The sequence below is a fragment of the Cherax quadricarinatus genome, chromosome 83 (assembly GCF_038502225.1).
Source record: "Cherax quadricarinatus isolate ZL_2023a chromosome 83, ASM3850222v1, whole genome shotgun sequence".
NCBI lineage: Eukaryota > Metazoa > Arthropoda > Malacostraca > Decapoda > Parastacidae > Cherax > Cherax quadricarinatus.
Window position 1 is genome coordinate 9,873,414 of NC_091374.1, and position 10,189 is coordinate 9,883,602.

General features: G+C 39.9%; 1 long non-coding RNA gene across 2 annotated transcripts in view; it reads left to right on the forward strand.

Annotated features, from left to right (window-relative positions):
• LOC128702096 (uncharacterized) overlaps nucleotides 1-8,280 on the forward strand; it is a 43,821-nt gene extending 35,541 nt beyond the window's left edge. For both annotated transcript variants that reach the window (XR_011394338.1, XR_011394339.1), the window contains 3 exons: nucleotides 354-446; nucleotides 858-983; nucleotides 6,277-8,280. This is a non-coding gene — a long non-coding RNA (uncharacterized lncRNA). The remainder of the gene's footprint in view (nucleotides 1-353; nucleotides 447-857; nucleotides 984-6,276) is intronic.
• The last annotated feature ends 1,909 nt before the right edge of the window (nucleotides 8,281-10,189 follow it).

Sequence of the window (10,189 nt, forward strand, 5' to 3'; positions counted from 1 at the left end):
TGGGGCTACGAAAGATGAGGTGAACCGTAGAATTGACAAGAGGGGTTTAAAAAAAAATGGGTTTGAGATATTTATGGATAATTAACTTTATACATGGAGGAAAAAAGGGTAATGTATAAATAAATTTATTCATATAATGTTATGCAAATTTCATGCGCATTAGGATTTGAATATTTTTTTTTTCCTCTTGAACTAATTGTTGTGTACTCATTGTGATGTATTAAAATCCAACTCTTAAGCCTTCAAGCAGTAAGGTTTTACTGTGGAAAAAAATTAATCTGAAACCATATCTTTTATACTATTTCATTTAGATGGTTTTTATAACAATTTACTTGAAATACTGTATATTCCAGGAGTAGTTGGCTGGAAAGAAAATGGGAGCAAAATTAAAAGTATAATTATCTTCATGTTCTTCTCTGGAAGTAATGCAGGATCCACACGTACAGGTAAGGAAAACATGCATATTGTTATCCATTACATATAATTTAGTATACTGTTATAATGTTTATATACTTTTGGTTCCTTGATGTTGGTGAGGGGCTCTTTATTTAGGGAATTGGATCTGTGCTCCAGTTCCCCGAATTAAGCCTGAATGCCTTCCACATCCCCCCCCCCCCCAGGTGCTGTATAATCCTCTGGGTTTAGCGCTTCCCCCTTGATTATAATAATAATAATAATAATATATACTTTTGGGATGCAGTCTTTTTTGATTTTGAGAAAGTTATGATGCCTTGGTGGGAGACAGCCGACTTGTTGGGGAAAAAAAAAAAGACACGGCTGAAGCCATATCATTTATATGATTTCATTTAGGTTTAGTTTATGTAAAAGTAATTTACTTTAAATACTGTATATTCCAGGAAGAGTTGGCTGAAAAGATAACATTAGGAGCAAAATTAAAAGTGTAAACTTGGCTTCCATGTTCAGTCTGTGCTTTTAAACTTCTCTGGAGGTAGTGCAGTCCTATGCAGGATGCACACAGCCAGGTAAGGAAAACTTTTCTTTTATCCATTGCATTTATCCCATATTTTAGTATATTGTAATGTTAAAATATATACTGTTGGCAAGCAGTTGCACTGATTTAATGAGTTATGATGTATTCCAATATATGAAGCCTTAACCCTTTCAGGGTCAAGACCCCTGATCTCAAACTTACTCTCAGGGTCGAAGAATTAAGAAATTTTTTTTTATAAAATAATAGAATCATCTTCCGAAAGAAATGAAAGACACTGCATGCTGCAGGACTTTTTTTTATTGGGGAAAACAGACCCATTCTCTCACATTTGGGCCTATCAGCTTTCTCTTGCTTGATTGGAAGCTGCTAGGATTTATGAGTATATATACGTCAAATGCAGTGGCTCATATGATGTGTATATATATGACCGAAACAGTCAAAGGGTTAATGCCTGGAAATTTGAGCTGATAGTTGCCATACTTAATGGAAAAGTACTGTATCTGGCAAAATCTTCACCTGGCCAGTTATTGCACACGCACACACACACACATATATATATATATATATATATAATAAGAACATAAGAACGAAGGAACACTGCAGAAGGCCTACTGGCCCATGCGAGGCAGGTCCAAGTCTCCTACCGGCTTAAGCCAATGCACCCAACCTAGTCAGGTCAGGTCACATTGACTTAAGGGAGGAACACGGCAACCGACCTGGTAGCACAAGCTATCAGGTCTAACTCACACCCACCCACATCCACTCATGTATTTATCCAACCTATTTTTAAAGCTACACAATGTTCTGGCCTCTATAACTGTACTTGGGAGTTTGTTCCACTCATCCACAACTCTATTACCAAACCAGTACTTTCCTATATCCTTCCTGAATCTGAATTTTTCCAACTTAAAACCATTGCTGCGAGTCCTGTCTAGGCTAGATATTTTCAGCACACTATTTACATCCCCTTTATTTATTCCTGTCTTCCATTTATACACCTCAATCATATCCCCCCTAATTCTACGTCTTTCTAGAGAGTGCAGATTCAGGGTCCTTAGTCTATCCTCATAGGGAAGGTTTCTGATACATGGGATCAACTTTGTCATCCTCCTTTGTACATTTTCCAGAGAATTTATATCCATTCTGTAATAAGGTGACCAAAACTGTGCAGCATAATCTAAATGAGGCCTAACCAAGGATGTATAGAGTTGAAGAACAACCTGAGGACTCCTATTATTTATGCTTCTTGATATGAAGCCAAGGATTCTATTAGCTTTATTGCGAACACTTATGCACTGTTGTCTTGGTTTCAGATCACTGCTAACCAGAACTCCTAAATCTTTTTCGCAATCCGTAATATTAAGATCTACATTATTTAGTTTATATGTGGCATGGTTATTGTCCTGTCCAACATTTAGAACTTTGCATTTGTCTATATTAAACTGCATCTGCCACTTCTCCGACCACTGCATCAGTCTATTCAAATCTTCCTGGAGTGCTCGAATGTCCTCGTCAGAATGAATTCGACGGCCTATTTTGGTGTCATCGGCAAACTTGCCGATGTCGCTCTTTATGCCCTCATCTATGTCGTTTATGTAGATTGTGAACAGCAGGGGGCCCAACACTGACCCCTGTGGAACACCGCTCGTGACACTTCCCCACTCTGATTTCTCCCCATTTATGCAAACTCTCTGCTGCCTATTTGTCAACCATGCCTCTATCCAGGAAAAAATTTCTCCTCCTATTCCATGTGCTTTAATTTTCCTCAATAGTCTCTGATGTGGGACCCTGTCAAAAGCCTTACTGAAGTCCATATACACAATATCATATTCATTACCATGATCTACCTCCTCAAATACCTTAGTGAAAAAAGTTAATAAATTCGTAAGGCAGGAACGCCCCTTTGTAAAACCATGCTGAGATTCGTTGATTAATTTATGCTTTTCAAGGTGGCTACGAACTGCCTCGGCAATTATTGATTCCATAAATTTTCCCACTATGGAGGTTAGGCTTATTGGTCTATAGTTCGAAGCTAAGGACCTGTCACCTGTTTTGAAAATAGGTATCACATTTGCCATTTTCCACTTATCTGGCACCATGCCAGTTTGTAGTGATATGTTGAAAAGATTAGCCAAAGGTGTGCTAAGCACCTCTTTACATTCCTTTAGAACCCTTGCATACAGTTCATCAGGGCCTGGGGATTTGTTAGGTTTTAATTTATCTATTTGCCTAAGGACCATGTCACTTGTGACCCTAATAGTGCACAGTTTATTATCGTCCTGTTCTACATAATTTATCATTACTGGAATATCGCTGGTATCCTCCTGTGTAAAAACTGAGAGGAAGTATGTGTTAAAAATTCTACACATTTCCTTATCACTGTCAGTGAGCTGACCCGAGGAACTTTTGAGTGGGCCTATCTTGTCCCTGATCTTACTTCTGTATACCTGAAAGAATCCTTTTGGGTTAGTCTTCGATTCTCTTGCAACTTTAACCTCATAATCTCTTTTTGCTTTTCTAATTCCCTTTTTTATTTCTCTCTTTAACTGAATATATCGATTTCTCAATTGCCCCTCTCCTCTTTTGATTTGCCTATACGTATATGCCTCTCTTTTGACCAATCAGATATTTTAATCTATTGTTCATCCATTTAGGATCATTTTTGTTTGATCTGATTTCCCTATTTGGAACATAATTTGACTGAGCAGCTAGAACTATGCCCTGGAACGCATCATATCGGCAACCATCACCACCTACCTGACCCTTAGTCAGGTCATTCCAGTTCAGCCCACCTAAGTAATTTTTCAGTCCTATGAAATCAGCCAAGCGAAAGTCAGGGACGGAGACTTGATTGCCATTATTAGGGGAATTCCATGATATATTAAAACTGAGTGATTTGTGATCACTTTTCCCAAGCTCATCATTAACCTCAAGATTATTAATTAGTGTTTCCCTACTGGCAAGAACCAAGTCAAGGAGGTTATTTCCCCTAGTTGGCTCTGTCACAAACTGTTTTAAAAAACAATCCTGGATCATATCAAGAAAGTCACCTGACTAAATTTCCTGTCAAATTGCTCCAGTCAATCTGTCTATAGTTGAAATCTCCCATTAGCACAACATTTTCGTATGTAGATGCCTTACGAATTTCGTCCCATAGAAGTTTACTGCACTCCCTATCAAGATTTGGGGCCCTGTAAATCACACCCAAAATTAGTTTTTCTCGGCCCTCGAGAAGCTGTAACCAAACAGATTCAGTGGCTGACGCTTCTAATTTAATATCTTGTCTAACACAACAATTTAAATTGTCTCTGACATACATCGCTACTCCACCACCTTTCCTGTTGACCCTGTCAGTGTGGAATAATTTATAGCCTTGTATGTGACATTCAGAGGGCATCTCTCTATCTTTCAGATTGAGCCAGGTCTCTGTTATAGCAATAATATCTGTTTCCTGCACTTGCAATTAATCTTAGCTCATCTATCTTATTTCTTACACTCCTGCTATTAGTATAGTAAACCTTAAGGGAGCTAGTCCCTTGCTGCCCTCTGCTGTCCCCCTTTGTTTGCTGACCTGATCTATTGTCTTTATTTATAACTTCATGCTGAATGCCTTTTATACATTTACTGTTTCCAACCCAAGTGTTGCAACCTGCTTGTTTCCCACACACACCCATACCTCTATCTTCCATCAGTTTAAAATCATAGGCATTTCACCAATGGCCTTCTCAATCGAGTCTGCAAGTGCTACCACCCCAGCCCCAGAGAGATGTACCCCATCCCTTGCATACATATCATGTTTGCCATAAAAGTTGTTCCAGTTGTCAATGAATGGGATTGCAAGTTCCTTGCAGTATCTGTCTAGCCAGCAATTTACACCAATTGCCCTAGACAACCATTCATTTCCTACTCCCCTTCTAGGCAAGATGCTACATATGATTGGGATCCCTCCCTTAGACTTAATGAAATCTATAGCTGACCTGTACTTATCTAGCAGCTCTTCTCTCCTACCCTTCCCAATATCATTTCCACCAGCACTGAGACAGATAATGGGCTTGCTCCCATTACCTGACATGATATTATCCAGCCTGTTGACAATGTCCCCAACACCAGCTCCAGGGAAGCACACTCTATCTCTCATATTCTTATTCCTATTACAAAAAGCACGGTCAATGTATCTTACCTGAGAGTCACCAACCACAAGAATGCGCTTACCTCCATTAGCAGGGGCAGTAGTACCCTTACCTTCACTGGCCACTGAAGTACATTCATCCTGAAGAACAGAGAAGCGATTTCCTACCTTCAGATCTTCACTCTTAACTTTCCTTACTCTGATGTGCCTTCCATTACTGTGAACTACTCTCAACTTGTAGCAGGTGCTGGGCTGCTCCTCACTGCTGGTAGCCGTTGCTGCCTCCCCAACTACAGCCTCCCCACAGCGAGAGACAGACTGCACCTCGCTGCTAGAAGCCTCATTCCCCACAACTCCAGCCACCTCACACTCTCTCCCAGACCCATTGAGGTGGACCTTCAGCCTCCTAATCTCCTCCTGGAGAAGCAAGACCTCCTCCTTCAAGTCCAACCTCAATTTTTAAAACACTGCAGAAGCAAGCCATGCTTTGTAACCGTCCACACTAATCCCCAAAGCAGCTCAGGGTCTGTGACCTCACGTGACGACTGAAGCTCTTCAGCACATGTCAAATTGTTTAACCCTTTGGCTGTTGCGGTCGTATATGTACGTCATAGGAGATACTGTGTTTGACGTATCTATATGCATAAATTCTAGTGGCTTCAAATGATGATGAAGAAGAAGAAGAAGAAGAAGAAGAAGAATTATTATTATTATTATTATTTGTTACTTAAGTGATGACTGTTGAACATTCTAATTTGCCTAGGTTGTTAACCATGGTACATTGTGAGGCCCTTGCTGGCCTTTACAGTTTTTTCAAATGTATGAATATAAGATGACTTATTTGTGCTGAGGTCTAAAATATTGGCAGGTGACAGTTTTTTGGGTGCAAAAATTGTTTACTTTGTTAGTGTTAATGCAAATTTCATAGTTTTCTTACCTTGTTAGAGGTGCTTAGATTTACTTAAGATCTCTTGATACAAGGAATTTTCCTTCCCTTAGATCAAACCCAATTGCAATGCTGAAACAAGGCTATGTTTTTGTAATTTTGGATAGAATTTAGGATCACTTGCATATTTGGTGGTACAAATTACATTGTCATGTTACATACATTTGATGCACTAATAAACATTACTTTGCTCTTTATATATAATACTTCAGTGTTCATTCAGTGTTGCTCTTTTTTTTCTCATTCTAGAATTGTGTTCAGCACTTCCCTGTAGAGTGGTTGGGGTGTTGGTTATGCTGAATTATTACAAACCAAAACTTTGCTTTGTAACACTCCTCATTCTAAAGGACTTCAAACAAGGGAAGAACTTTTGTAATCCACATGCCAGAATGTATGGCCTGCCAAAGACTAGAGCCAGGAATTCTAGGTAGACCTATCTTTGGAATACGTAGTGCCCCCACAGAGACTCGGGGATTCTAGCAAAATGCCTATGTAAACTCCTGGGCACCATATAAAGTACATCTCAAACACCCTCATAATCTAATCTGCAATATTATCATCAGGAGCAAGGAACTCTCCAACCTAGACGTGACATCACTATTTATCAAGGTACACACAGCACAAACCATTGATTTGAGCCAACTAGCAATTTTGTCAACCTCTTGAATGCCTTGAAAAATGATCTTTTATTGAAAAACTATTTCTGAAGCCATGAAGATAGTGAAAATCAGAGATTTCAGACATGTACATCCCAGACATACCACTGAGAAGATACCTAGTCTTCTAATGACTTTATTGCCAAATATGTCCTGCCACAATTTTTTCCCCAATACTATATTCAAAATGTCACTAAACTAGAGGCATCAGTAAAAGGACACCAGGTTTCTCTGCATTGGTACACAATCCTTTGCAAAATATCCAGGGACCTCCACACATACATTTTAGAACAAATCAGAATGGACAACTGAAATGCATTTTTTTTTTCCTCCACTGAAACTACCACATCTACAGAGAAGAACACATTAAGCATCTTTAAATCATCACTTGCCTGCATGTCCAACAGTTTAACCCCTTTGGGGTCCAAGGCCAAAATCTGAAGTGGTGCCCCAGTGTCCAAGAATTTTTTTTTTTTGAAGTTATTTTTTCTTATGAAATGGTAGAGAATCCTATTGTGAAGGTAACAAAACAAAAAGTACAAAATTTGATGGAAAATTGACAAAATTATGCTCTTGCAAATTTTGATGTCAGTGATATTTACGAATCTGCGATTTTGCCTCCCATTTTAGCCCTATTACATTATTCCAGTCGATCAAATTCTTAGCTATTTCACTAGTATTACTTCTATTCAGTCAATTGAGCACAAGAAATCTCCAAGTCAACTGTTTCAACTACAAAATAATGTGATTGGAAATTGGTAATTTGGCCAATTTAACACAAAGTTCAAAATAAACAATGTAGGTATTCCTGGGACTAAACTAACATTTCCTCTGTTCATTAGTTATGTTTTGAGGCTTTACAAATAAATTCCAATTTGATTTCTTATTCACATAATGAATTTTTATTCACACCAAAAAATAGAAGATTTACTGTTATGCAAAATTGTAATAATTTTATAAATATCATCACATTTGTAAATGTATATTAGACCCACCAGCTCGTGTGTATTAGACGTGTGACGTCGTTTGTTTACTCTTGAACATCGGCAAAATTTTAACATTTCCGCTACTTTGAGCTCAGTTTCAAGCCATTTCCAGTGCTAAAACCAATCAAAATAATCTCTATTTCTGTAATATGTCTTCCATTCTATCAAATGAGACCAAGAAATCGCAAAAACACTGCAAAGTCACTGTTTTGATCGAAAATCTTTTTTTTTTTTCTCATTATACACAATGTGCTGCACACATACCACATAGATGTATTCTCTCATATCTAGGCCCAAAAGTACCACTCACAGTTTATCAGAGTGAGCTGAGCTCATGACAGATCTACGGTACGGACCCTGAAAGGGTTAAACCAGAACAATGGCTTTTACAGAAAACTTGTTCATCAATATCCTACATGACAACAGGCTTAGTGGCTCATTTTGGGTGGGTCCTCAAATACACCCTCTTCTGAGATCATCTTCTATAGTCCTCACCTGATCCTTACATCTTGAAGCTCCTTATATATATTCACACCCTCTTTTTCCCAGGGAGATCTGTTTGGGACTTAGTCCACTGTGTGGATGAAACTTCAATAAAGGATTGCATTATACTGCATTTCTCTTATTCCATCATACCACTTGTGACTGGTTCCTAATTATGCAAACCACTTCTTTCTGGTAGCCATGCCTCTAACCATATGAGAAATTTTCCTCTAATACTGCATGTTGTTACTATCAAAATCTTCTTGGCTGTGTGTGGAAGTATCCAATGTCTTGCTGTAAAACATTCTTTATCATGGTCCACTCTTAGGCAGGGATGACCTATTGTGAATTGACGTCCACTCGAATTACTGTATGCACATTGAGGGGGAATTTTTATTGGCTATTATTTTCCTAATATTGGGCTGAACGTAGGCGAAGCAGAGTTCGACGATCAGCTCCCCAGGAAAGATGAGCAAGGGTTTTAAGAAGGTTTAGCCAGCTGTGACAAGTTGCCTTCAGAGAGGTAATGTGAGGTTTCCAGGATAACCTACGGTCAAAGAGAAGGCCTAGAAACCGGACTGTATCACGTTCGGGGATACAGGAGCCATAGAGATAACAGAGCGTCTAGCGAAAGTAATTTGGCAAGTTTTGGTACTTGAAAATTTAAACCCATGCGTGGTGGCCCAAGTGGAAACACGGTCGACCGCATGGAGAGAAACTGCAATGAGACGACAGTCAGCGCCTGCACAAGCAATAGCAAAGTCATCAACATAGTGATGACCAAATATTGGGTGGAAGAACAGAGGTGAAATCATTTATAGCAAGGAGAAAAAGTGTTGTGCTTGGAACACATCCCTGAGGGACACCTTCAGCTTGGACGAAGTCCGGGGAAAGAACATTATCGACCCGAACACGGAAATGTCACCCGAACACGGAAATGTCTGTCAGTTAAAAAGTTCTTAAGGAAGGATGGTATATTGCCTCGGAGGCCTATTATTATTATAATCAAAAAGAAGCGCTAAGCCACAAGGGCTATACAGCGCTGCAGGGTAGGGAAGGAAGCAAGGGAATTGGATGGCAGAAGGGAGGGGGGATGATCAGCAGGTTACAGAAAACAGCGGGGCAGGGGATAGTACGGGGGTAGAGGGTAGCAAGAGATACAAGTAGAAAGGGCTGAAAGTATCAAAATTTGTGGAGTAAGTCAGTCGTTGTCAAAAAGTCAATGAGAGAGTCCGGATGAAAGGTGGGTCCATCAGCGAGAAGGGAAGGTAAAGAGAGAGCAGCGGGGCGAAGACGACGACAGAGGTAAATTCTGCGTGCTCGTTGATAAAGTGGGCAGTCCAACAGAATGTGGCTGACTGATAATGGAGCTTGGCAATTCTCACAGAGAGGAGCAAGACGCCTCTCCATGAGATATCCATGAGTAAGACGAGTATGGCCAATGCGAAGACGGGAGAGAGTAGTCTCCCAACCTCGACACTGGTGATAAGAAGACGGCCAGTAACCTATACTCGGTTTAATAGACTGAAGTTTGTTGCCGAGCATAGTAGACCAACGTTGTTGCCAACGGGTGTGAAGGTGGGAAGATATTACAGCAAAATAGTCCGTACATGGAATACCTCTATAAGAAACTGGTAGGTCATGTACTGCTGACCGCGCAGCAGTGTCTGCCTGTTCATTGCCCTGTACGTCAACATGACCAGGGACCCAACAAAAAACAATATCTTTATGCTTAGTAAAGATGCGGCGTAGCCAAAGTTGGATACGGAGGACTAAGGGGTGAGGTGTATCAAATTTTTGTATAGCCTGTAAAGCACTAAGGGAGTCTGAGACAACCACAAATGATGACACAGGCATAGATGCAATACGGATAAGTGCTGTAAGGATGGCATATAATTCAGCAGTAAAAATACTAGCTGAAGATAGTAAATGCCCTTGTACGACGCTGTCCGGAAACACTGCTGCGAATCCTACGCCGTCAGAAGACTTAGAGCCATCTGTGTACACAGCAATGGCATGAGAATGAGAGTGAAAGTG